The 24,588-nt window shown below is 40.6% G+C and overlaps 1 long non-coding RNA gene across 1 annotated transcript in view; it reads left to right on the top strand.

Moving 5' to 3' along the window:
• LOC148186219 (uncharacterized) overlaps positions 1-24,588 on the top strand; it is a 73,084-nt gene that overhangs the window by 10,201 nt on the left and 38,295 nt on the right. The gene's annotated exons all lie outside the window — the stretch shown is intronic.

Genomic DNA, 24,588 nt, shown 5'->3' with positions numbered 1-24,588 from the left:
ACCAACCAAATCGACATAAATCACGGACTTTTTTTTCAATAAGTAGGTTAATATCTCAGAATGGTGTTTAATGTTTTATTCAGCACCGAAGCAGGGACAGTGTTAAGGGACGGCAAGTGTTTTTGAATGCAGATGGGAGGTGGAGGGCTGGGCAGGGTTTGGCATCTCCCTGCGGTCGCCTCGGAGCACGCCGGCCCTGTTAAAGGAGCGCGGGAACGATACTCGCCCCTCTCGAGCCCTCTCCATATTAAACAAGTGCTTTGTAAGTGTGCCGTCATTACTATTCATCACAAATAAATACTTAAGCACTGAGAGCTTAGCACCCCGCTGCTTTACAGTTATCCATTATTTCTGTCACCTGTTTGTCCTTTTTCCGTCTCCTCCCCTCGCTGCCTCGCTTTCCCTTTTCCGACTGAACGTTCCAGTGCCCTTCAACTCAGTAGTGTGCTGGGAGGGAGCTGGTGGCTAGTGCCCATGTGCCAAGCCTCCCTGCTTCGTGTCCCATATTCTCTGCCCTCACCTGAGGCCTTGCCCCAACAGGACAGCAGGGCCAGAGGCTTTATTGTGCACTCTGAGCCTCCCAAGACGATGCCCTTCCACTTTTTTTCCTTTTTTTTCTCTGTTTTTGCACAAACACAACAAACACACCCACACAAACACCCTCTCAAGTTCAAGTCCACTCCCGCCCCAGACGTGGGGGCAAAAGTCCACTGCACCCTGTCCTCTACGGCGGGTTTTTGGAAGGTGATCCGATCCTTTTCCTCTGCCACTGCGCTTGGCGGGCTGGCTGGCTCCGGTGCAACGCGGCGTGCGCTGGCGTGGACCGAGGCTGGGCCAGTGTGCTGAGAAGCTGATGAATTGCAGGCGAGATACGGGGCGGCAGCCGGCGAAGAGCTCCGGCGAGCGGCCGTCATGCGCTATCACCATGTGCATGTGTGATGGGGGAAATCGGAGAGACAGCGCTGACAACTTAATTTAACACCAGATCTGGAGGAAGCCAGAGTGCCACTGCGCTCTGGATAATTGATAACTCTGCCACTCTCCACCGCACCTCGCCTCACCTCGTGCCCACAACGCCTCATCTACCCAAATCAGTGGTGGACACATTACTCTACAGATTTTAAAGCGTGTCAGGTTGTTTTTGCACCGTAGAAATGCTTTTTCACACCAGAAACAGGGGAGTAAAAGTGAAAAGCATGCGTGAACTTAATGGTCTGTTGAGTTTCTGTCTCTTTTTCCAAAAATGCTCCTAATACTGTACTGAGTGACTGAGTTTTAGCACTGATATCATAACAACACATTTTTCAAAACCTTGGTTTTAAGAATATATATACCTTTTTCTACTGACTCCCCTTTTCTGTAACAAAATAACGCCAGCACCCATGCAAAAACTTTGAAATGCCTGCTTAAAGAAAAGGTCATTAAGACTAAAATCTATGGCCTGATGATGCTTGGTGCCCCCTCAAAAAGTACGGAGGGTCATGCACAGCTCCAACTGTCAACTTGCTATGCTTTACGCTGCATTATCCCTTTAAAAACAAGTGTTTCAGTCAGATAGGACACACAGTCTCTCCCTCGTCCTGACTTAAGAGTGACTCCGCTGCAGCGCCGCAGGGGGAGCGCGCTGCCTGGATCTCCTTCACAGGCTGTTGGAGGCTGCCGAGCAGGAGCCCGGTTGACTGGTAATGCCTATTAATTACTAATACAAACTGCTAATTAGCAGACCAAACACTGGCATCTGTACAGTTTGTTTTCCCTGCAGCGATGATATTGAGTTCTAACACAACAAGGCAGTAAACCTGAGCTGCCTGACGCGCATCACAATCAAAGGGGGCTCGCTGCTAAGCATACTTAATGCCGGGATCAGGCACCACGGAGGTCAAATAAAGGGCGAATCCATTTTTTACAAGGATGAGATTGTAAATGACCGGTTGTAAGATCAAAGGTGGGAAGTAACCTTTACTTAAATACTACTTGAGGACTTTATACTTTTTTTACCGCGTTATATTTCAGAGGCATATATTGGTTTGCATTTATCTGACAGCTGCAGTTGCATATTAAAATTGAACAATTAATATGAGAAGTGCACATGCTGTTGTGAGGGGAAAAAATGTTGTGTCTTGAAAGTGTTCACTTTTCAGGAAAGTAGCTGCAGTTTAATCACATTGAATTTTTAACATGATCTGAAAGGAGTTTAAAACAGAAAGAGGGTCTATATCGAACATTTTTAATTCAGTACTTCTACCTGCAGAACTTTGGTGTAGCTACTGTCACTTAATTTAAGAATTTGAATACTGCAGGGTTTCCATGGGTCCTTGAAATCTTTGAAAGTTTGTGAATTTGAGGAAAGTGCTTGAATTTATTTTTTTTTTGCAAGAATAGAAATTGAAGAGATTTCTCAAATATATTTTTATGCTAAACTTTATTTTTACTAGTATACTATTATTTTAGATTTTTTTTTGTACTTTTTGTGCCTTTATTACATGAGACAGATGAAGTGTGACAGGATGAGTGAGAGGGGACAAAATGCAGCAAAGGGCCACAGGTTCGAGTCACTCCCGCAGCCGCTGCGGCGAGGACGTAGCCTCTGTCTATAGGGTACATAGGATGAGCTAATTGGCGCCCCTTTTGTATTTAACTTTAGTAAACAGGTGATGTTTCACTGCCTGCATGCACTACGTGTCTCTCATATTGTTTCACTCGCCACTTGCCTCAAGAAAGTGTGGCGGTCACATCATGTGCATGCATGGGTGATTTAAGTTGATTTATGCAGGTATGCAGGTGATTAAGCAAATCTGTTTCTTAAACTATGGCATTTTAGGTCCTTGAATTTGTGTTAACTGGGCCCGGAAAGTCCTTGAAAAGTCCTTGAATTTAATGCTGAATAATAGGAAACTGGTGAAGAATAGGGCTTGGTGACCCACGACAATATTTTTGCCTCCTGAACTTGCGTATTGGACAGTGCCGAGCACCAATCTGATACTGTTGCTTAAAAAAAGAAAAACTAACAGCAGTATACTACTAACCCTGTATAGATATGAAATTAATGCTATTGTTGGATGGCATGGTTCAGTTTAAACCCTTTGTAAAACATAAACAAACACATACAAAGTGAACGCCATAGAAATTTTTTTGTTATCTAATCTGATATATTACCGTTTCACTCCTGGATATTGATTCTTCTTTGCTGCTCTAAATCAGTAGTTGCTAGGAGCTGCACAGCACAACTTGCTGTGTGGGTAACAATTTTAGATTGTCAAATAAGAATTGATTTATGGGAAAATTGGCACTGTACATGACTGTGAAATTAAATGTGTATTTATAAATTCTGTGGTATCTTATCAGTACATACTGTTGTGTACTCGATGCTCAGTCAATTCCAGGCATTATCAGAGGCATATCTGATACTGGTAATGGAAGAACTCTACATCTTTCAGTAGTAAATACTGTTGAGTGTTAGATTTGTAGTCTTGTTTACTTAGCCTATTCTTTGAGCACAAAGTTCTTTACATTTTTCCAGTTGTACTCTGTGAAAGTTCAGCTGCATATGTTTACACATTTAAATTTTTCCTTCAAATTGAAAAGTTATACCAAAACACAGGTATGATATTGGAAATACTATGACAACATTTCCATCAGTATGCCCTTGTACTTTAGGAGGGATGCTGAAGTCACTGTGAGATGCGTTTATAAATTATGACACTTCGGCTGCGGCTCCAGGCCCCACCCAGCTCGCCCCAGCCAAGACAAGATGCCACCCCACTCTGCCACCCTACGCCTCTCACACACAAAAAATAAATGAGTAATCGGCCACAAAGTGTCAGCCAGCCTTAATCCCCTTTTAATTTCCTTGTGGGGCCTGCGCCAGCGCTCTGGCTGCAGCGTGAAGCTGGCCGCTGATGGCAGCAGCATGGCCGCGGTGACAGGCAGGCAGGCAGGCAGCGCAGGCCTGGGGGTGTTTACTGGGATCCAAGCAAAGAAAATACAATAACCACACACTGCCACCACTGTTTGCCTTACACTTGAGCGGGATTTAGGTTTCCCCAGCACTCTGTCACAAGTATGTGTGTGCTCACGTGCCCCCACACACACTATTGTCATGCCACCAGATTGTACTATGGACATATGCACGCTCTTTTTCTCTCTGCTTCCCTCATGAGTGCGCACACACACGCCCAAACACACCTACATGCATATATTAAGCATGTGCCGGAGCACTCAAGCACACCCCTGGTAATACTCCTCTAGATGAGGCTATTTATATCTTAATTTATACAGGTTGGTCTCAGTGTAGGGGTCGTTGCCACACAGCTGCCCAATCCCCGGCAATCCCACAATGCCAAGAGTATTATCTCCTTTTGAACAGCAATTTATTTTCTTCCCTCCTCACTGTTGTTCAAAAGTAAAGGTCCCGTCATTAAAATGTATGCTTTCTCAATGCAACCGCACCAGAAAAGGTCAGCCGGCGAACCGCATTCACTCCCCGTTCACGTAATGAAAGGCGTAAAGCAGGAACGAGGTGCAGGCTGAGGAGACTGCGCACGTCTTTGTAACACATTTGCCCGAGAGGTGGGTTCAGTGGAACAAAATGGAGAAGGTTAACGTTATTCTGGCAGATGAAGGAATTTTTCATGACATTTACACACAGCAGGGATTTTCTCCCTGGGAGCACCCTCATAACACTCGGCTACGCAGCATATGAGCAGTGGCATATGCATTAAGCGTACAAAATATTAAAAGTGCCTCCTTGTTCCCAGGAAGCACATGCTCGGAAGAAGCGCTACACATTTTTAATGATGTAATCTGCTCAATTTGCACTAATCGCTGTGAAGAGATGTTTGTAGTAAAGGTTTAATGAAAAGGATTTTAAGTTTGTTGATATACAGCTTGTAGAGCTGTCTTACAAATCAGTAGAATTTCAGAGATATTTTGGTATTTAGGAACATATACGCCAATAAGTAATAAGAAACTGTCAAGCAGACACAGTTTGTCCACCAGAGAGCACTGACAAGTACATCTTTCCACTGTTAAATGTCCCACGTAGCACATACAGTATCTTGGTTGCAATAACGAAGTATGACCATTTAACAGAATTTAAGAAATCCTGTAAATCCATGTATCCAGAATAAACTGCACATATATCAGTAACACATTTTTTAACTATCAAAATATAGAAAGGGGTATTTCTATCAGTTGACAGGGGTCCTATCAGTTTGCAAGTGACAAACAGATCAATAAGCACTGACAATATTAGTTAATTAGGCAATGAGAACATTAATTATTGGTTATTTGTCCTTGTCACATAAAAAACAAAAATTCACTTGTTCCAGCTAAACGTTATGTTAAACTCGGAGTCTGAAAAATTCTAGCATTATCACCTACTACCATCATTTTCATTTTTTAAAAATAATAATAAGACACGTTTAATAGCATTCATTTTCTTTAGTTATTTATCAGCTTTTTAAAAATGATTATACAGAAAAAGTTTTAGGTTATGCATTTATAAGGGCAAGGAGAGAAAAGATTAAAAAAATATATATATTGAACAGCTACATTAACTGTCGCTGGCTGATAAACTTTATCTGTATTATTTGCTTGTCCAACATCCTCAACATCCTCAACTTGTCAACACCATCACAACGTTTGGGCTTTTTCAAGAGACTTAGGACACTGACTCTAATGCTATGTTGCAACGTAACCTACCAATGCGAAGGCTAACAAACTCACAAAAATGGGATTTCAATCGGATGGGTGTGGTTTTGCAGGACATAGCGGAGCGTGCTAAAGCAAAGTAGACAACAAGAACATGGCAGTGATATCATAGACAAGACTAGACAATAGCTAATTAATATTATGCACACGCCACCAATTGGAAAGGGGTGACAATTATTTAAAGTAGATCACCCTCATTGTTCTAATCTATCAAAATAAAGGACTGTCTTCGGATTTGTCTGTCACTGCTGAAAAAAAATGTATCAATTATGGTAAATATTCAGTTAACGTGACCTCTGTTTTCAGCTTCTCGGTTGTGAGAATTTGCTGCTCCACTTTGTCTTATATGATAGTAACCTTTATGTTTTGTTTCTGGGCTCTTTGTCGGACATATTAAGCTATTTTAAGATGTGACTCTGCTTCAGGAACATGTGATGAGCATTATTTACTCTTATAAAGACCAAGTGATATATCGGTTGAGAAAATAATAAGCAAATTGATCTATGATTAAAATAATTGCAGCTCAGAGTCAATTTTTTAAGCAAAAAAGCCAAACTGTATCTGGATCCTCTAAAATGTGAGAATTTTTTTCAGATTCAGAAAACTTCATTGTTTGTTGTGAAAGAAAATCTTCTTAGATGTGGTTCAACATAAAGTGCAAAACAAACTCAGACAATAAACATACAGCTTGTGTTCCTGATACAGTAATTTAGACAGAATAATAATATACTACTGTGTGCAAAGTGGCATAGTGTTTATGTAGATATGGATCATTACCTTTTATTTAAGATGTTTATGGCAGTTGGAAGTTTTTTAGGCGTTTCACAGTTCATTGTTTTATATCATTTGAGCTAATTGGACAAAAATATCTGAAGATTTCACACTGAGCTCTGAGCACTTGAGACATGCATTTTTTTTCACTATTTTGTGACATTTCTTAGATTAAATGATTCAAGATTCGCCAGCAAGAATTGTCAGTTACTGTTTGTAAACACTATCGGCAGTGACAAGTGAAAGTTAAAACCAACCCCAGATTCACTTTTGCTTTGGAGTGAGCTTTGGCTCTTGGCGTTTCGCCTCGCTATATTTGTGTTTTTTGACACAGTGTCTGCGATTTTGTTGCAGCTTCCTCTTGCATGCGTGCTGTTTAGTTTAGCGCTGGTTGCCATCTTTTCATAACGTCCTGACCTCACCTGTGCACTGTGCCCAGGAACATCCTGAACTCAGCAAAAGATGGAGCAAATACAGGCAGAATGTAGAGTCTCTGTAGATAAATACACAAAGGGATTACTTTTTTTGGAGTCAGTTGCATTTTGGGGAAATCCTCCATAACATACCTTCAACCAATGAATATTAAAAAAAAACCAAAACAGACAAATCTATCAATAATAACAATAGTCATTCACTTCAGCCCTATTTGAATGTTTCTCCTCTCCCCCCTTAAATTTACATAAAAGCATCTGCTATGTTGTTTGATTATAAATTATATATAAATAAATTATAAATAAAACCTCTCTAAGTGGAAAAGAGAATATTCCATGTGTCTCTGCTTTCTGTCTGTAAGGGTTTTTCTAAGCGCCAATCCTCCCAGCAAAGGTCTTTATGGCAACATAAGGGGTTAGCCTAGATTTTCAGTCCAGTCTCATTTAAGGCTAATTCCTGTGTGGGTCTGGATGTTTGATCCCATTGCCCATCTGAAGTAATTAAAGGGTTATTAGTAAACAGATATTCACGCTCGCTCACTCTTGCCAACTGTTTCATGCCATCTGCTGCCGGCGCACGTGCTTTGACATTGGAAATATGCTGCTGAACCGACACGGGTGTTTCAACGCATAGGGAATGAACCGAGCTTTCATCAAGTCTAAACACAGTCAAACAGTGTCATCATTGTGTGTGTATGTGTGTGTGTGTGTGTGTGTGTGTGTGTCACTGTGAGTGAATGTGTGTGTCAGAGAATATAATAGAAGGCAGGATATTGTAAGCCTGTTTGTGCTATTTTAAACCCGCTTGTTAATTTCAATCCCTTTTAACTGGCTCTACTTTTGATACCAGCCGACCACTATTCTTATATTTCATCTCGGCAGCCCCCTCTCCTTCTTCCCTCCCTGTCTCTCTCTCCTCCGGCTCCGGCTCTGCCCTCCTGTCTGTTTTTATCCTTTTTTTATTTTCAGTAATATAGAAGGGATTAACCCTGCTGGCCCCTCGGTGGTTACTGTTTCATTTTATTCTTATTAAAATCTTAAGAACCTGCTTTATTATTCCTGTTTGATACTACCTCAATAATCCTCTGCCTGCCTGTGTGTGTGTGTGTGTGTGTGTGTGTGTGTGTGTGTGTGTGTGTGTGTGTGTGTGTGTGTGTGTGTGTGTGTGGCATGCAGCCACAGACCCATAGGTGTGCTGTGTGATGGATGTGTGTGCTTGTGTTTGGGCTGGCAGGAAGTCCAGGACACATTACACAAATTTTTCTCTGACACGTGTGCAACATATAGATCCACAAACATCTTCTGCTGGCTGTGAAATCCACGAGTTTATTTCTTTTTGCACATATAAGACCTTAATACATCGATAGAAGTGTCATAAAATGACACGTTGTACATTTCAGGCTCATTGTCTCGTGTGTTTTCCTGTAATTCTCTACTTCTGACAAACACGTTTTTTTTTTCTTTCTCCCCGTCCATGTCGAGATGGCTATTACCGCTGATGGGTCTCTAGTGTTTGCTGTGATCTTTCTTACAGCGAGCTGCATTGATTTTGTGAAACCTCTGATAAATCTCAGACAGGAACTAGACAGGAGTGTTGTCACAGCAAAGCTTCCCTGGATCATGCCGTGATTTCTCTCTGCAGTTTCACTGACCTGGGGAGGTTTATTTAGAGAAGTAGTGCAGAGTTGCACTGTAAGGTGACGTCTGTTAGTGCTTTAATTACATCAGCTGCTAAATATTTAAATTTAACCTCCACTCAATGTTAGCTGAAAGATGGGACGGGGGTATAAATGAATTCAATTAGAATTTTTATTGATTTCTTGCACTGAGTTGTCATTGTTAAATGGGTGCACCAGTTGTGAATTTCTGGCTGAAACTGAGGTTTGAGACAACAGTTTGCAGCCGATAGCTAATACCAGTGTTTTCATGTTGTTTTTGTTGTTATATAGTCCTCCTTTTGTGCTGTACTGTAACAAATTATCCCTCAAAATTACGGTAAACTATTGGCAGCTGTAGTTGCCAGCATAATACTGTTACTTTACGGTGTCACTATTATTTCAACAGAATATTACTGTTAAATAATTACAGTATTTTAGAGTAGAATATGATGTTTACAGTATAATTCTGTAGCTAACCTGCATGTGATTTCTGTCCCTCTGTTCGTCCTTATATCGGTTAAATGAAAAATACTGCATAATGCCATAAAATCAAACAGCACCAAAGATTTACAATTTTTTACTGTATTTACGACAAACGGTACATTACTGTTAGAATTAAGCCATATTTTAACAGCAGTTTGTCGCAGGGAAACGAATGAATTATACAACAAATAACGAAACTGTTTTAAAGCCCTTCACTACACTGTCTCTTAATGAGCACAAATTCAATCAAATGTATGAAATAACCTTTAATATAACCTTTCACATGAGAAATATCTTTAAAAAACTGCTTCAGAAGCCTTTTTGCTCTAATATATCATTATTCCCACTCAAATATCTATTTTATATTGCCTGGAAAACAAACACATTTCCACTTCAAACATCTTTGTTTTTCTCAAGTTTCTCACTAAAAGTTAGATTTTACAAGATTAAATTGAAGACATCATGTTGATAAACCTTCGCCCAACACTCATTTTTACTGAATAGAGCTTAAACGTATCATAATATAACTCAGTTCAACCTCTTTCAGCAGATAGTTGCAACCATCAGCTGCTAACAGCTGATGGTAACTAGCTCTCCTGCTGATGTCAACATGGTTTTGTCGTTGTGTTTCCTGACATGACAACAGTGAGTTTACTGTGTCCTTTCGTCCTGAGGAAGATCTCGGTTCGTCCCAAACACGTTTCCTATTGTCCCCTAACAACTGGACGCCAGCTATGACCAGCCATCTCATCACACAACAGTGAGATCACAAAGCCTATTTCCCAAATAGTCGTTGTATTATTCTTGTACCTTCTCATTATCTAACTTTGTGGCGTTAGTTTCAAGCCTGCTTATCAGTGTGACACAACAAAAAAACATCGGCCACGGTCAACGAGGCAAATATCGGCTGATAAAACAGAAAGACCCTTGCAGCAGCTTTTATTCTGCATGTTTCAGTTTGTTATATATGAAAAGACAAATGGAGAGAGAAAAAAGAAAGATTCATCCTGTGAGGGGAATGTGACGTTAACCTGTCTTTTAGTATGCTTTTGGAGAGCATCTGTCCAAGTCCAGCTGTAAGCTCTTCAACCTGGAGACCAATCATCTCTTCATTAAAAGTGTGATACTGTTCAAGTGTCTCCACAGGCAGCCAGGAGCACAGAGGATTACACTATCGACTCAGAGAAAGGTCAACATTATTTGATTTTCTCAAAGGTTACTATTTATACGTATTTATCGACTGCCGTTTCCTCATAACGTACTTAAGGGCGCGGGAATAGCGCATACGTTAATTTTCTTTTCTTTGTCCTCCTGTTTGAGAGACGTCTGCAGAAATGTGTGCATTCTAATTTCTCATTTACGATGCATTAAATTCAGATGAGAGGAGGATTGTTGGGGACAAAGCTGATCGCGCTGTGTGAGATGAATCAGAAATTGAACCAAAGTGTTTCATTAAGAGCTGTTGGCTGGCTGCTAAGACAACACGGGGGTGTAATCCCCTCTATTCACTCCCTCCTACCTTTTAATTTTTTCACTCTCTATCCTTTCTCATCACTCTCTTTTACTCACACTCTGTGCATTTTGTCTTTTCAGCCCCTCACTTCATGCTTCGCTTTCTCTTTCCCTTCTCTTTCTCCAAAGCCTGTGAGAGCACCTCCTCCCTGCAAACAGAGACATAACCAAATCCCCCCCCCCTCCCCTCCCTCCTGCCTGTGCACCGGGGTCACACCGTCAAAATGACTCTTTTTATTACAGTTCATAAACAGCGACTTCCCCCGGCGGCCCTGGGAAATTTCACATAAACTTTGATCAAACAGACGTTAGCCTCCCTGGTCCTCAACCACCTCTCTCCACGCGTGAAAATAGCTCCGCTCAATCACAGGCAGAGAAAACACGCCGAAAACAGTGCAAATAGCAAGGCAGTCACTGATATATCAAGTCATTATTGACCAGAACACCGGGGGAATAGATCTCATATAAAAACAATAAGTTACTCTTTGCCTTTTTTTTTTCTTCCCCTCGTCTCTACCCTCCTCTCTTTTAGCGGAGGCGGAAATGTAAGGCGATGCACTGGCAGTAAACTTTGTGGCTTAAAATTAATAGCTTCGAGGGGAGCTCAGGTGAGCGATCCAAAGTGATAAAAGCATCCAAAATAAAAACCAGCAGTTGATTTAACCGTGTGTGCGTAGATGCTGGAAGCCGTGCAATAGTTCTTTCGCGGCTTTCTCTCGCTTCGTCATCCCCTCCGTCTCGTTTAGTGGAGCTGTCAGAGCAGTTTTTCTCAGCGTGGAGGGCTCACAGTGCTCCCTTGTTGGTAATCGTGGTCGAGGCTCACTGTAATGGAGATGAGCAGCAGGAAAGCAGCAGTGTGGTGTTGTTTAGTTGGGTTTTCAGGGTGGAGATGCAACAGCTTTTCTCGATTGTAGCTGAAACAAAGGGCAAAGGTCAGCACTTTTCTCACATCATGCTTAAATAAAGGGGACATCATGATTTCTATTATGAAATATCTAAAATATCACCTGAAGCTCTGTATGCAAAAGCTCACACACACAAAAAATTCTCCAACATCCAACAACAAGGCTTTTATTGTCTTGTTAAATCGTTCAAGTGGTGATTAATTTTAATTTTACTTTCAGATTTGGGACACAGGATAATTAAAAAGGAAATCTTTAATGTCATCAACATGACAAGAAAATTTACTCTAATAACTAACTGAAATTAAATCATTAAACTGTTTTGACACCAAATCTGAAAGCATCAATGAGGTTTCTAAGTGGTGGAAAAAATGATTAATCTGTTGTATTTTTTAAAAAGTCACACCATCAATGAAAAGAACCCAGTAAACTAATCAGGAATTGAGATTGAAGATACAGTAGGTTCCTTTTATTGACTGAATAACAGTGATTTTATTGATGGTGTCCTTCCAATTTAGATCCTGCATTATGAAATGGAATAAAAATATGTACAGTCACCACCACTGTGATATTTTGCATGGCAATAATGTATTGTTACATGGATGCCAAGTTTTAATATATTAATTATTAATATTGCAAATACAAATTTAAATGTTGGTGGCCTACTAGAATAATAAAATCAGTGGCTATTTCAGTTCACATACATTTTGGTTTAATAAAAATAAATGAAGTTAGATAAACAGACTGAAAAAATTATCTTATTGGATTAAACAGACAAAGTTTTCCTTTGGGAACAAAATTTGCAGATGACAAAAGGTGAATATATGTTATCGCCATCTCATCATGACTTAAGTAATATCGTACTGTGGAGCCGCAGGTATATTCCGATAACTGTCTCAGGAAATATCACAGTTTCATGGTATCACTGTATGCCGTATTACACAAATACTATTATCATTACTAGTTACTATGACCCTTAAAGAAATGAACACATAAGGTATTTTTTGGTTCAAAATATTTTTCATATTTTAAACTTAGAACCATTTCTTTAAGAGAAATAAGTGTGAAAAGCTTGACAGGCTGTGGAGAAGGAAAGGAGATGCGATGCACACGTGAAATTCTCCATCCGTATCTTAGAAAGCAAATACACATAGTATGACATCAGTCAATTTTGATACCACCTTGAAACTGGTGAACTGCTACACCCTTGATAGTGACATCAAAAATAGAATCAATAGACTGTATCCTGTTTTTTTGTTGTTTTTTTTTAAAATAAAAATCCCAATACATATGTAAAATAATCTATCATTATTATTATTATAGGAGTTTACAAGATTTACCTGATCATTCAACATTTGAGCAGGTATGAATCAAATATTATTGTACTTTATTGGACTCTTGCCCTCTGTACACTTCTTCTTTTCCATCACAGGACTGTCCCCTGTTCTAAAGTGCCACGTCTGTTTTATGCATTTAAAAAAACAAAAAAAACCCTTCTTTCTAAACCTAATTTTGGAAGCAAAGCGACAAAGGGACAGACTCCTCCGCTGTACATCCCGCCTGTCCTTCTGCAGTCACACCCTGTGTGTCTCCTATAGGAGCCTCCGCAGAACATGATGCAGCGGAGCTATAGTTACTCCTCTGTATTGTTTGTGTGCCTCTGCACTAAACTCCGCCTGGGTCCTCATATCAGACGGTCTATCTTCCCCACCCCCCGCTGACTCCTCACCTTTCCCTCCGCTGCGTCTTATGACTCAACCTCCCCTTTCTTTAATACTCCGTTAGCTGCGCCAGTTACTCTATCTCTCCGTGCCGTCTCCCCCCACCTGTCCCCCTGCCTCCCCTTGCTGCTAATCCTCTCCCAGGCCTAATTGAAGGGGACAGCCGCTCCACAGGGTCACACGCCGACGTGGCGTTAAAATGGAGAGCCCGGGTACCGAGTGACACGTCTCTCCATCCTGATCAGCTTGCCATATAGACATGTACATATATGCCCAGCTGCTGTTATTGTCTGAGCCTCTTTTCCATTCCTCCCTCTGCTCCTCTTTCCCCTCCTGGGGGTCAGAATGCAACCTGGAGCCAGGAGCAGTCTACAAATTGTCAGAGAGAAGCCCAGAAGAAGAAATGTAGGCTCAGTGCCTCTAGTTCATTATGACTTAGGATGTGAGTTAGGCAGCAGTATGTGTTGACATTGTCATAGTTATCACGGGAACATCTGTGTACGGCCTGTCAGAGGTGTGTGTGTGTGTGTGTGTGTGTGTGTGTGTGTGTGTGTGTGTGTGTGTGTGTGTGTGTGTGTGTGTGTGTGTGTGTGTGTGTGTGTGTGTGTGTGTGTGTGTGTGTGTGTGTGTGTGCAAAGCGAAGGAGGACATGTTTGTGTGCCTGCATGCATATACATACTGCAGACGCCAGTGCACTCTGTGCATGTTTTTTTTCCTGTTTTCATGTGTCCATGTGGAGGCTGATGGTTCCAGGTTTGGATGGCGGTGTCTTGGCACCCACGGGTCTGCTGAGACCTGCCTCTGCGTAGGATCAAGGGGTGCAGGGGCTGCTGCCGCGCCCAGCCAGCCTGACTGCACGCCAGCTGCAATCCCTAATGCCTCCGCCACATCCTTGGCAGGCTGCGCCCCTGCCCTTTTCCTCCCAGCTCTCCGTCTTGGCAAAAACCGGCTTCCACTTCTGAATTTATTTTATTCCTGCTTCCTCTTCGCGTCTTAGGATTTGCGACATACATTAATGCCATCAGATGATGGTGTTGACCAGTGGGCACATGATTAGACGTGATTTCCGCGCAGCCTTTAAATCTGCTAAAACCGCGTGTTTATGGGTAATTACACTGGAAGTAATTGCGTAATGTATAAAAACCGACAAGCAAGATGGAGATGCAGATTGTAAATCATGCTGCAGTGCCGTGTAGCAAAATGTTTGATGTGGTGGATTTTTATAGGGAGCCTGTTTATCTTTGTACTTGTGTCAATGTTTACAAATATGTTAGAATTATTTTGTATGGCTCATGGTGTTTGTCCTTTACTGTGTGTAAGAGGATGTTGATATTCTTAGGAAAAAGTGTTATGAGAGCAGTCAGGAAAAGTTGATTCCCATAAACAGGCTAACTTGAGACATCTGTTGTGAGAAGCACTTGAATCACTATTTACTGTTTTGCAAATTTCCACTGCACATCACAACCTGTGTTTTCCCTTTTTTTATTATTATTCCCTGGCAAGTGGGAGAATTTGTTGTGTTTTCTTGGGGTGTTATTATGGTTGAGTTTGGGGACTGTCAAAGGGACGAGGCGCCGCACAGTTAAACTGGGACTCTCAGTACCCATCAGGCCCCTGTGAGTCTTTGTGAAGACGACACCACAGAAGGCGCCTTCCAGAGAAAGCGTCACATCCAGTTAGCAGACATCCGGCGCGCTAAAGAGGTTAAACTGCTGCGCCTGGCACAGCCAATTGTATTGATAACCGTTTGAAGCTGGTTTTCTCTCCTACCTGGCATCACGCTTCACACGCTTTATTCGGCTTGCCACTCCAGACAAACTTCAAACCTGGGAGAGTGTGTTTTCCCTCCACTCAGGTGCATATAGGTGTGGGTGTCTGTGGGCGTCTGTGTTTATATGTGTGTGTGTGTGTGTGTGTGCAGAGCCAGGGGCCTTTACTGTTGTTTGTTTGTGCTGCCTCCATTCTATAAACCAGGCCTCTGATCTCCCAGGCAACATGCCTCCAAATTCCTCTGCCGTTCCTGCTCCATGTAAATATATCGGTGTCAGTTTGTCTGATGATGAAATGAACATTAGGATCCGGAGCAAGGCAGGGAAACCACACCGCTTCTTTTGCGATTAAAGCCATCCTCTCGGCAGTGTGAGATCTCCGGCTTCTGTGCGTGTTAGAGAATAAAGTTTCTGCAAGCAGAAAAGTGTCGTTGCACATCTGTGTTTCCTCTTGACTTCTCGGTCTATTCCTACTTTTGCTCTACCGCTCTGTGCTGTCTTTCCCTCTCACACTCCACCAGTCTTTCGTTATCGGCTTGTTAGCCCGAGGTCCTCGCCTTGGCCTGGAGTTATGGCTCTGTCGGGCAGCTGCTTGGCCAGCCCTGGGGGTCCTCGGAGGCAAATGGCATGTCAAGGAGTGGTCACTGAGGTAGATTGTCTTCCCCACAGTCAGCCTCACCGCCACCAGTCTCACTTGTCCAATTAGGGGCTTTTTGGCCCCCCTTTAAGTCCCGAAGTCGTCCACTCTTGACTGATACTCCAACATCTCTGGCCCCCAGACGCACACACCTGACACCCTGCAAGAGCACAGGTACACATAAATATTGTGTGTGGGCAAACAAGCTCGAACACACACACTCACACACCACAAAATAGCAGTTTCTGTGCATGCATGTGGGCATGGTGCACACAGATGAGTAGTTTATCGCTGACATATATGTTTGCTTTTGCATAATTATTATGTCAACTACCAAATTAAACCTAGTGAAAAAGCATGTTGATTATACTTTGTGCCAAAGCCAAAAGTTTATTAGTTACTTTTATTTAATTTGATAAGTGTTTGGTATTTTAAGTTATTAATGGGAAAAAAGCCAAATATTCACTTGTTTCAACTTCACATTGTGAATATTTCCTGCTTTTCTTTATTGGCATTGGATTATCTTTTGTTTTTCATTTAAGGATGCCACCTTGGGCTTTCTGTAACTATTGTCTGACATTCTGAATGACTTTATTTTGAACCAAAAATTAAAACATTTTATAAAAAAAAACAAACAAAACAAAAAATGCAGTGTCCCTTATATATCCCATCCCCTCACTTTTTTTAATGTATGTATTATTTCAACAGATTCCCAAACAGACTAAAGTTAATGTTAATCATAAAACAGATACATAATCAGCCAATAATCAGCTTTTGTTGAACCGTTGTTTAAACTCTGGTGCATCCAAGTCTTTGAGTTTAAAATCTTGTGTATCACTCAGTATGCAGATCCTCGCACTGTGTAGGCTAATTAGTAATACCACAATAAGTTTATAATTTCAATGACAATTATTTGCAGTTGACCAGACTTGATTAGTGCGTTGTTCGTCCAATCAGCTCAGCGACGGATGCTCAAATCCTCCTGATCTGTTGATTCAACTCTGAACTGATATAAAAACGGACACTGTGTTAATTTGTTTGCACTCAGCTAATCTGACACCGATGTGTTAATAGGGTAGAATGAGCCGGTACTGTATATTAGTAGTCTAAAGCCTGCCTGTACTTTGATAATGACAATAACTCTGTGTTCATGTAAATCAAACTGCGGCTGTGTTGTTATTCCTGCCTGCCATCGCTGATTGAATCGATTGTCGTGTGCCTGCTTGCTTCCCTGTAGGCTACAAGCAACATCAATCATTTCCTTCCTGCCAGAAACCGCAGCGCTGCTCCCTTGACATTTCTGCAACTTTCCCATAATTTATCCAGTGCTGAGACTTGAACGCTCAGTGTAACCTCATTGTGAAAAGAAAATCAACAGTTTATTTTATTTTGGGCTGCTTGTGAAAACTACATGTGTTGACATGTTAAATCCTATAATACAGAACTTGCATGCAAATGTGTTATTTGTTTAATACTCCACCTTCATGAATGAAAGCAAGCACATCCTTTCTGACATGTTGGACTGGGTAACTTTCATTTGCATTGAATCTATGGCTGCAAATAATCATTATTTTCATTATCGATTAACAGATACTTTCACGATTATCATCCAGTGTAGACTAATGCTCATCACAAGTTCCCAGTGAAATGATGTCTTCAAATTGCTTCTTTTGTCCAACCAGCAGTCCAAAGCCCAAAGACTCTTCATTTACTGTCATAAATGACAAACAAAAGCAGCCAATTTTCACATTTAAGAAGCTTTTATTAGAAAATGTTTTATACTTTTGCCTGAAAAATCACTGAAACGATTAACTATCAAAACTGTTGGGGATCATGTTTGTTTCTATGGACTAATTGATTAATTGACTATTCATTGCAGCTGTAATTGAATCATGGTGTCACGATCATGTTTTACTAAACTTAAATAATCAGATTCCAAGCAAACTGTTTCAGAATGTTATTTAGGGTTTTTTAGTGCTGACACAATAAGTTGTTTAAGTTATTAATCGATTGTTAAAATAGTTGGCGATTTCGTTTCTTTCAATTTATTAATTAACTCATCATTGCAGCTCTTTTATGACTTTGAAATGTGATGAGAAGACATTTTAGGATGTTAACTTGGGCTTCAGGAAGCACTAATCAACATTATTTCACCATTTTCAGACGTTTAATAGACTAAACAATTAATTAAGGAAGTAATCAACAATGAAAATAATGAATATTTGCAGCCCTGCATATCACACAGTTATACTTACATCCGTCTTGGTCAAGTGCTTGCATGATATCCATCTTTATTGGCTTTATTATTGAACATCGTTTCCACTCAAATCACTCCTTCGCTTTGTTGCGCTCACATGCACACTGACAAGCAGCAATGACCCTGCTGGCTGGAACCTGTTAGCCATCGATACCTTTTTTCACAAAGACCACCTGGCCCCCTTAACTCAGCCCCCTCCTCCTCCTCACACAGAGCGGGAGGGAGGAAGGCCTAATTCAAAAAATGCGTGGTCCTTCTCTGCTCTCTGCCCTCCACCAGGAGACCGAGTGTGAGAGAGCTGCCAGACATCACACGGAAGCACCGTTAAAAATACATGTATACCACTCCTCATCATTTATTGATGGCCTCTCCTCCCTTTATGTTTATGAGGTGAGAGGCCTCCCTGTGGCCCTGGTCAGTGACCCCCAGGGTCCACCGGGGTGTCCAAGAAACTGCCTGTTCCCTTTAATTTAGCCGCCTTTCAAATGAGACCAGATCATGGACACTCTTCCACATTTATAAGCTGTATGCAGGGATCACTTATAAATAGTAAATTGCTGTTATGTTGAAAACTGAGAAGAAGAATCTGCTTTTTCGGGGTCTGGAGAATCAGCGTTATTGAAATTGTTGACCTTGGATGAATGATGGGATTAAAATGTATTTTTAAATAGTCTAACCACTTATTTCCATTTATTAAGGGCTGTGTAACCCTTCAGTTTATAGAAATGTGAAAATCACAAAAACGTCAATTAATATGCGATCGTGCAATGCCTCTCATCGTCTGTCAGATGCATTTATCATCACTGCGAATCATAGCAGTCAAGCCAACTCACATCTGTACATCAAACAGTCTGCCTCTTCACACAGAAGGGTTATTTTTCAGTCTGTGCAGTCCTCTTGTTTTGCTCTTGCTGAATTTATCACGTTGTGTCTTCTGCAGATGAATAACTTTGCATTTTCATTCTGGGAGAAGCTGAAATAACTGACTGGTTTGTGGTTGGGTTTATGGCTAGCATTGCCTTGTCTTTGTCTGGAAGTCATTTACAGATCAGTGTGAGATTTACTCATTGCTTGTCGTCATCTGCTCCCAGAGGCATTTCCAGGGATGGTTGGCCGGTGGGGGTCAGGGCCTCGGGGTGTGTTTTCTTTTTCTTTTTTTTTTTTGTCATGTTGTCTGGCCGGGTTGACAGCTTAGAGCACAGCGAGGCACGCGGCGAAGCCTGTAGAAACACAACAAGGTATTGATTAAATAATCTCTGTGTCATCTGATAGTAATGTGGCTTACACAGACCCCCTGCTGCACAGCTTTCAACACTCCCTGGGAAAAGAGGCAAGTCATATTAAGAGGAAATCAACAATTTGTTTGTCAATTAATGAGTTATCAAGCTTTTTTATGTCCTGTACTCCTCAGTTTTTACACCACTTAAAAAAACCCAACATTATATCCATTCAGGAATATCTGTTGTGTACCACATACTTCACGCCACCAGCTGGCAGATTTATCTCTCTTAAACATCCCACAGTAACACCAGACACCTGATTTATATTTTTATAGTAAAAAATATGCTTCCAGCATTCTTCTACTCAAAGAGCAACCCAATAAAAAATTAAGGGTTTTAACTATTAAGTGATAAATTACTTGTATATTCAACATTGCCTCTGGGGGGTGGGGGCTGGGGGGATCGATACAGCATAATATTGCGATATTTTGCGTTGCAGTATTTTATCAATATGCGAATGGCATGTATTGATTTTTTTGTGTTATATAAATTGTAATGTTGGAAATAAAATAATAAAATTAATAGCTTTACCCTCCTGTAGATACATACTGCTGCAATAAAAATGATTGAAGTGAGATAAATAGATTAAAAATAGACGTTTTTCTTCCGGGATATAATTTCAGTTGGGAAATAAATCGCACTATATCACAATATGATTTTGCAATACTGAGCTTATCACAAAATGTGTAATCTCGCAATAATATTGTATCATTATGTAAGTACTATGATATTGCATTATGGTGATTCCCACCCTGTTGCCTCCACTCTCCGTGCACGTCACCAGTTGGTGAGATGGCATAAGCTGGGCCCTTAAAGTTGAGCCGGAGTTGAGAAATTTGTTGCTTCCGAATCTTTGATTTCGGTGTTTTTAGAACAGGGTATTCAACTTCAGTGTTTTTTGGATATCAACTGAAATGTGCTTTTTGCATCAACATAGGCCTGACGAGATACCAAAAGTTAGCACAGAGTGCTTGGTCAAATTCTTAGTCCAGTTCCCTTCTTTATCAATTTTGAGTGTCAAAATTAGGAAAATATGTTGTCTTGTTTTTTTTAGAAACCAGTACAAGTTTGAAAAAAAAAAATAGTATCCATGTCATAGCACAGACTCTGTTTACAAAACCCCCAGTTGCGGAAAACTATCCATGTCAGCCTCCTTGTTGCAATTCCAAAATAGATATATTATGAATTTCTGTCAGCTACAATGTATCTCAACAAAATGTTGTGACCAACCATTATTAGCAGTTAGATAAAATTGAAATTTTAACACTAAAACATGAAATTCATCTTATTTATACCCCAAATTGAGCAGTTTTAGCTGCATTTGTTACTTTTTTTGTTAGCTAACAGTTACAAATGCTACTAATTTAGCGTATTTGGTGACTTTTATTGCTACTGCATTGTAGCAAACCGGAATAATGTGTTTACTTTGTTTATATTCTGCCAACACTGTTTGAATGCAGCTTTAGTTAGCCTGCTTTTAGCTTAGCTAGCTCGGCTACGACATCTGAATGAATGAAATGAAACAGTGTGTGATGTTTGGTTTGATTAATTTGACTCATGGTCTCAAAAGTTGCAATTGTATAATTTAAGACAGCCCAATTGTCTTTGGAAAACTTTTTGTCTCAGAGTTCTGTCACTCATTAATTTTATGGAAGTTGCTGAAGTTTTTGGCGGTTTTAAGGGTGCCTGCGTGGGTCATCTCGAAGCTGTCACACATGCTAATTTCAGTCAGTCAGTTTGGGATATTCACTCTGCAGTCCAGTGCAAATGAAAGAACAAGAGGTTTCAAATGCAGGCTGTGTGTGTGGCTGTGAAGCAGCAGCCCCACCTCTTTCTTCCCAGCGTCGATCCCCCTCTCTCCCACTCTCCTCTCCTCTCCTGTCTTCCTCCCTAACCCTCCTTCTGATCCGAGAGGAAAGCTTTCATTATTTGCTGAGATTGGGATGTCAATCCCCGCGCCCCTGACCCAAGTTTGTAGTTCTCCCCCGTCATATTGGGGAAATGATTAGTGGGGTTATCTCCCCTCCACTCCACGAGGCTTTCATTCCTCCTCGCGGCCCCCCGTACCTCCAGGCAAGGAGCGGATCTCTAACCGGGAGGCTCCTCTACACTCTCCCTCCTTTTTGCTGATACTTCATCATGTACTTCATCTCTCTAAATGTCTGTGTTCATTGCTGAGTCAGATTCATTTTAACGCCTCTCTTCTCTTTTTCTCCTCCTTATTTTCAGCTATTGAGCTGTAGAAATGTTGCACTGTAAAATCTGACAAGTTTATTTTTTTTTTTTTTTTTTTACATCTAGGAAATCGATACTGAAAAATGTCTATTAATCTTAATATATGTTTACTTTATATCTTAATGTTAAGCTTACTAAAAATGTAGTTGCTTAATTTTGTGAAGTTGTTGCTACTTAAAAATTATACATTTAATTAAATTAACTTTTCTAAATTTTAGCAGCTTAGATTACTGTGCTATATATATGTATTCTGGTGCTTTACTAGTCAATCATATTTGTATTCTTAAAACTGTTTTAAAAAAAACAATAGAATTTCATCATTGGCAAAATCCACTTTGTCATGATCAAGTAAAGTCAGACTAACTTGGTTTACAGAAGTTGCTAACACTTAGAACGAGGTCATTTCACTTGTCATTTTTAAGTTGCAACAACTTCACAAAATTAAGTAAATACAGCTACATTTTGAGTAAATTTAACACTTTGACATAAATTAAGATTAATAGTTATATTTACACTCCTTTTTCAAGCAATCACTTTGCAAGATTGAAGTAAACTCAAGATTTAACAGTGTTATGTGGTTGACTTTTTAGTAGATTTTAATATAAAAATATATATATTTAGGAAAATTATGACTTTGCCAGGGTCAGCACACACATTTTGTCCTACTTTCCTCTCCCTGCTGCATCGCCTCTAAATACAGCAAACTGAGCATAAGTGCATCCAGCCTATATTTACCATATACACTCAAGCATCGTGATCCTATTTAAAACAGACAGCCATATTTCAAAGAGTCAAAGTCAAACACTTTGTTTGGAGTATTACACATGAGGGTTTGTGTGTAATAAAATGATTTTGCTCCGTTTTGAAACTCTTCTGTGCGCTATGATGGCTTCAAAGGTTATTCCAAAATGCCCTAAATACATGTAGGATATAGAGGCTATAGGCATGTGGGAATAAATGGATGTAATTTCGTCTCTGACTAACAGCAGATATAATAGCGCATATAAAGGCATATTCCGCTTATGCGCACGAAAGTGTAAAATTAGTTCTTTTCGTTTATGGCCATTGTTGGAGGGAAAAATAGGCCATGCGTTTCTTGAACATTTTAATTGATCTATTTTTCATCTTCCCCCGCGGATTTTTTTTTAAAGCAAAACGCTTGGAACAATCTTAGCTGCAGATTTGCCTCAAATGAAAGGAAATATAAAAGCTTTCACACCACGAGCACAATGCAAATGACGCTTTGATTCACTCTTAATTTCATCAAAAGGTTGTTTTTTGTTTTTTCTTTTGAATTATTATTATTATTAGGAGTCCATGGGATTAAGCAGAGTCACTGATCCTCTGGGTCTAAGCCTTTTTTTTTTTTTTTGTCTGTCGGGAGCTCAACGAGACTCCATCCGCACTTCATTAACCCTGAGCCGGGGACAATCCACGGTAAGAGCCGGGGGATTTAGCACCAGCCTTTCACATGCAAAGAAAAGAGAAAAAAAAAGCTCTCCGAGTCACCCAACAAGACACACGGGGCCTTTTTCTTATATAATCAGCTGTGCACTTTGCAAGAATAACCCCCTTTTCATAAAGAGGGTGGTCGTTATCTGAATCGGTCACGGATCCCCATGATGGGACTATAATGATCTTTTGGCAAGTTAGGAGGTGTTTGATTTTCTTCCCACTTTCCCCCAAATTCTGTATTTTTAATGCAATTTTACGCATCATAAACCAGTTATCAGGCCGTCAGCCTGATATTTCATGGCGTGGTCAGCCACTAAGTGGAGGCCCCAGATAACAGGTGCCATGCGTGGATGACAGCAGGGGGAGCTGGCTATCAAACCCATTATCGACTTTCAATTAAAACCTATTAAAGTCTTTTGTCTAATCGTTAACATCCTACACGCCAAGTCTTGTCCGTCAGCCTGAACTCCTTTAACCCCCAACGCGCCACGGCCGGATAACTTGGGGCTTCCTCGCAGTCTTGCAGAGGGGGGAGTGGGTGAAATTTGTATGGAGAAAGGGAGGGGTAGGTGGTGGTGGTGGTTGGTGGAGCCGCTGACCAGCTGTCCCCACGCTGATCCCCGGTCTGTAGTCAGCTCCAGCCCGGTCACCAGCTGTTGGAGCCGTTTGGCAGAGGAGCGCACATCCAGCACCCTCAAGGAAAAGAAGGATGGAAACAATCAATTTCCAAATGGGATCATTTAGGGCACTTAAACAATTGCGCACATAACATTAATATTTCATCTCGTGCATTGTTTATGGAAAACGAATTGGAGTTGCTGCTGTTAATTTAGGAAAGTGGGGAAGAAAGGGGGGTGAAGATGACAGGGGCTCCATTTTGGACAGAACACCCTTCTGCTATGTTGGCTCTCCTCTAAAGACATTAGCTGGAATTGATCTTTGATTGCACTTTTTTTTGTGTGTGTGTGTGTGTGTGTGTGTGTGTGTGTGTGTGTGTGTGTGAGTAAAAGAGAGAGAGGGGGATGGATACTCGTGCGTGTACGTGTGCGCGTCTGCTATTTGCTATCAATTTGCAATCAGACTTTTTCCCCTCTCCTTATTTTGCAAAGTTAATGCATTTATAGCTAGATGATCACAGTTAATCGACGATCGATCTATCGGTCGTTGATAATTTAATCCAATGATCAATCGAAAGGCTGTGCAATACTATAAAATAAATGCAATGGCTTTTTGTTAGCTTTGATTGAGGGAAAAAACACTTTTTTCAATAAGATTTTTTCTCAAATTATTTTACCGATAATCGATTAACAAAAATGCATCAAATTTGCAACCCTAATTTATATAATTAAAAAGTACAAAAATAAAACGTAATTACCACATTGACATTTGTCCATATTGAACTTAGTTGTGAAATCTTTCTGCAAATCTCCGCTCTTCTTTTGAAAAGGTTAAGAAAACGGATGTTAAAGCAGTTGCTCCTTCATTGACACTCTTATTAACTTTTTTTCATCTCAACATTAAACAAATTAAATCAACGACACTAAACCAAACAGAGGAGGGAAGAGTCGTTTGACAGACATGTTCAAATTCACTCAAACACGTTTTACTTCTAATAGAAACCCCATGAGCCCTTAAAATTGTGTTTATTTTCCAGCTGCTTCCGGAAAAAGTGGAGATGTTTTAATTAAAGCTACACCAGCCATCTCCTCAACCTTTGCTCACTGACACTGACATGTGTTAATATCACTTCTTAATAATGTGTTTT

The sequence above is a fragment of the Plectropomus leopardus genome, chromosome 20 (assembly GCF_026936395.1).
Source record: "Plectropomus leopardus strain MGB_pleo_1.0 chromosome 20, ASM2693639v1, whole genome shotgun sequence".
Lineage (NCBI taxonomy): Eukaryota > Metazoa > Chordata > Actinopteri > Perciformes > Serranidae > Plectropomus > Plectropomus leopardus.
This window is presented reverse-complemented; position numbering and strand designations above follow the sequence as displayed.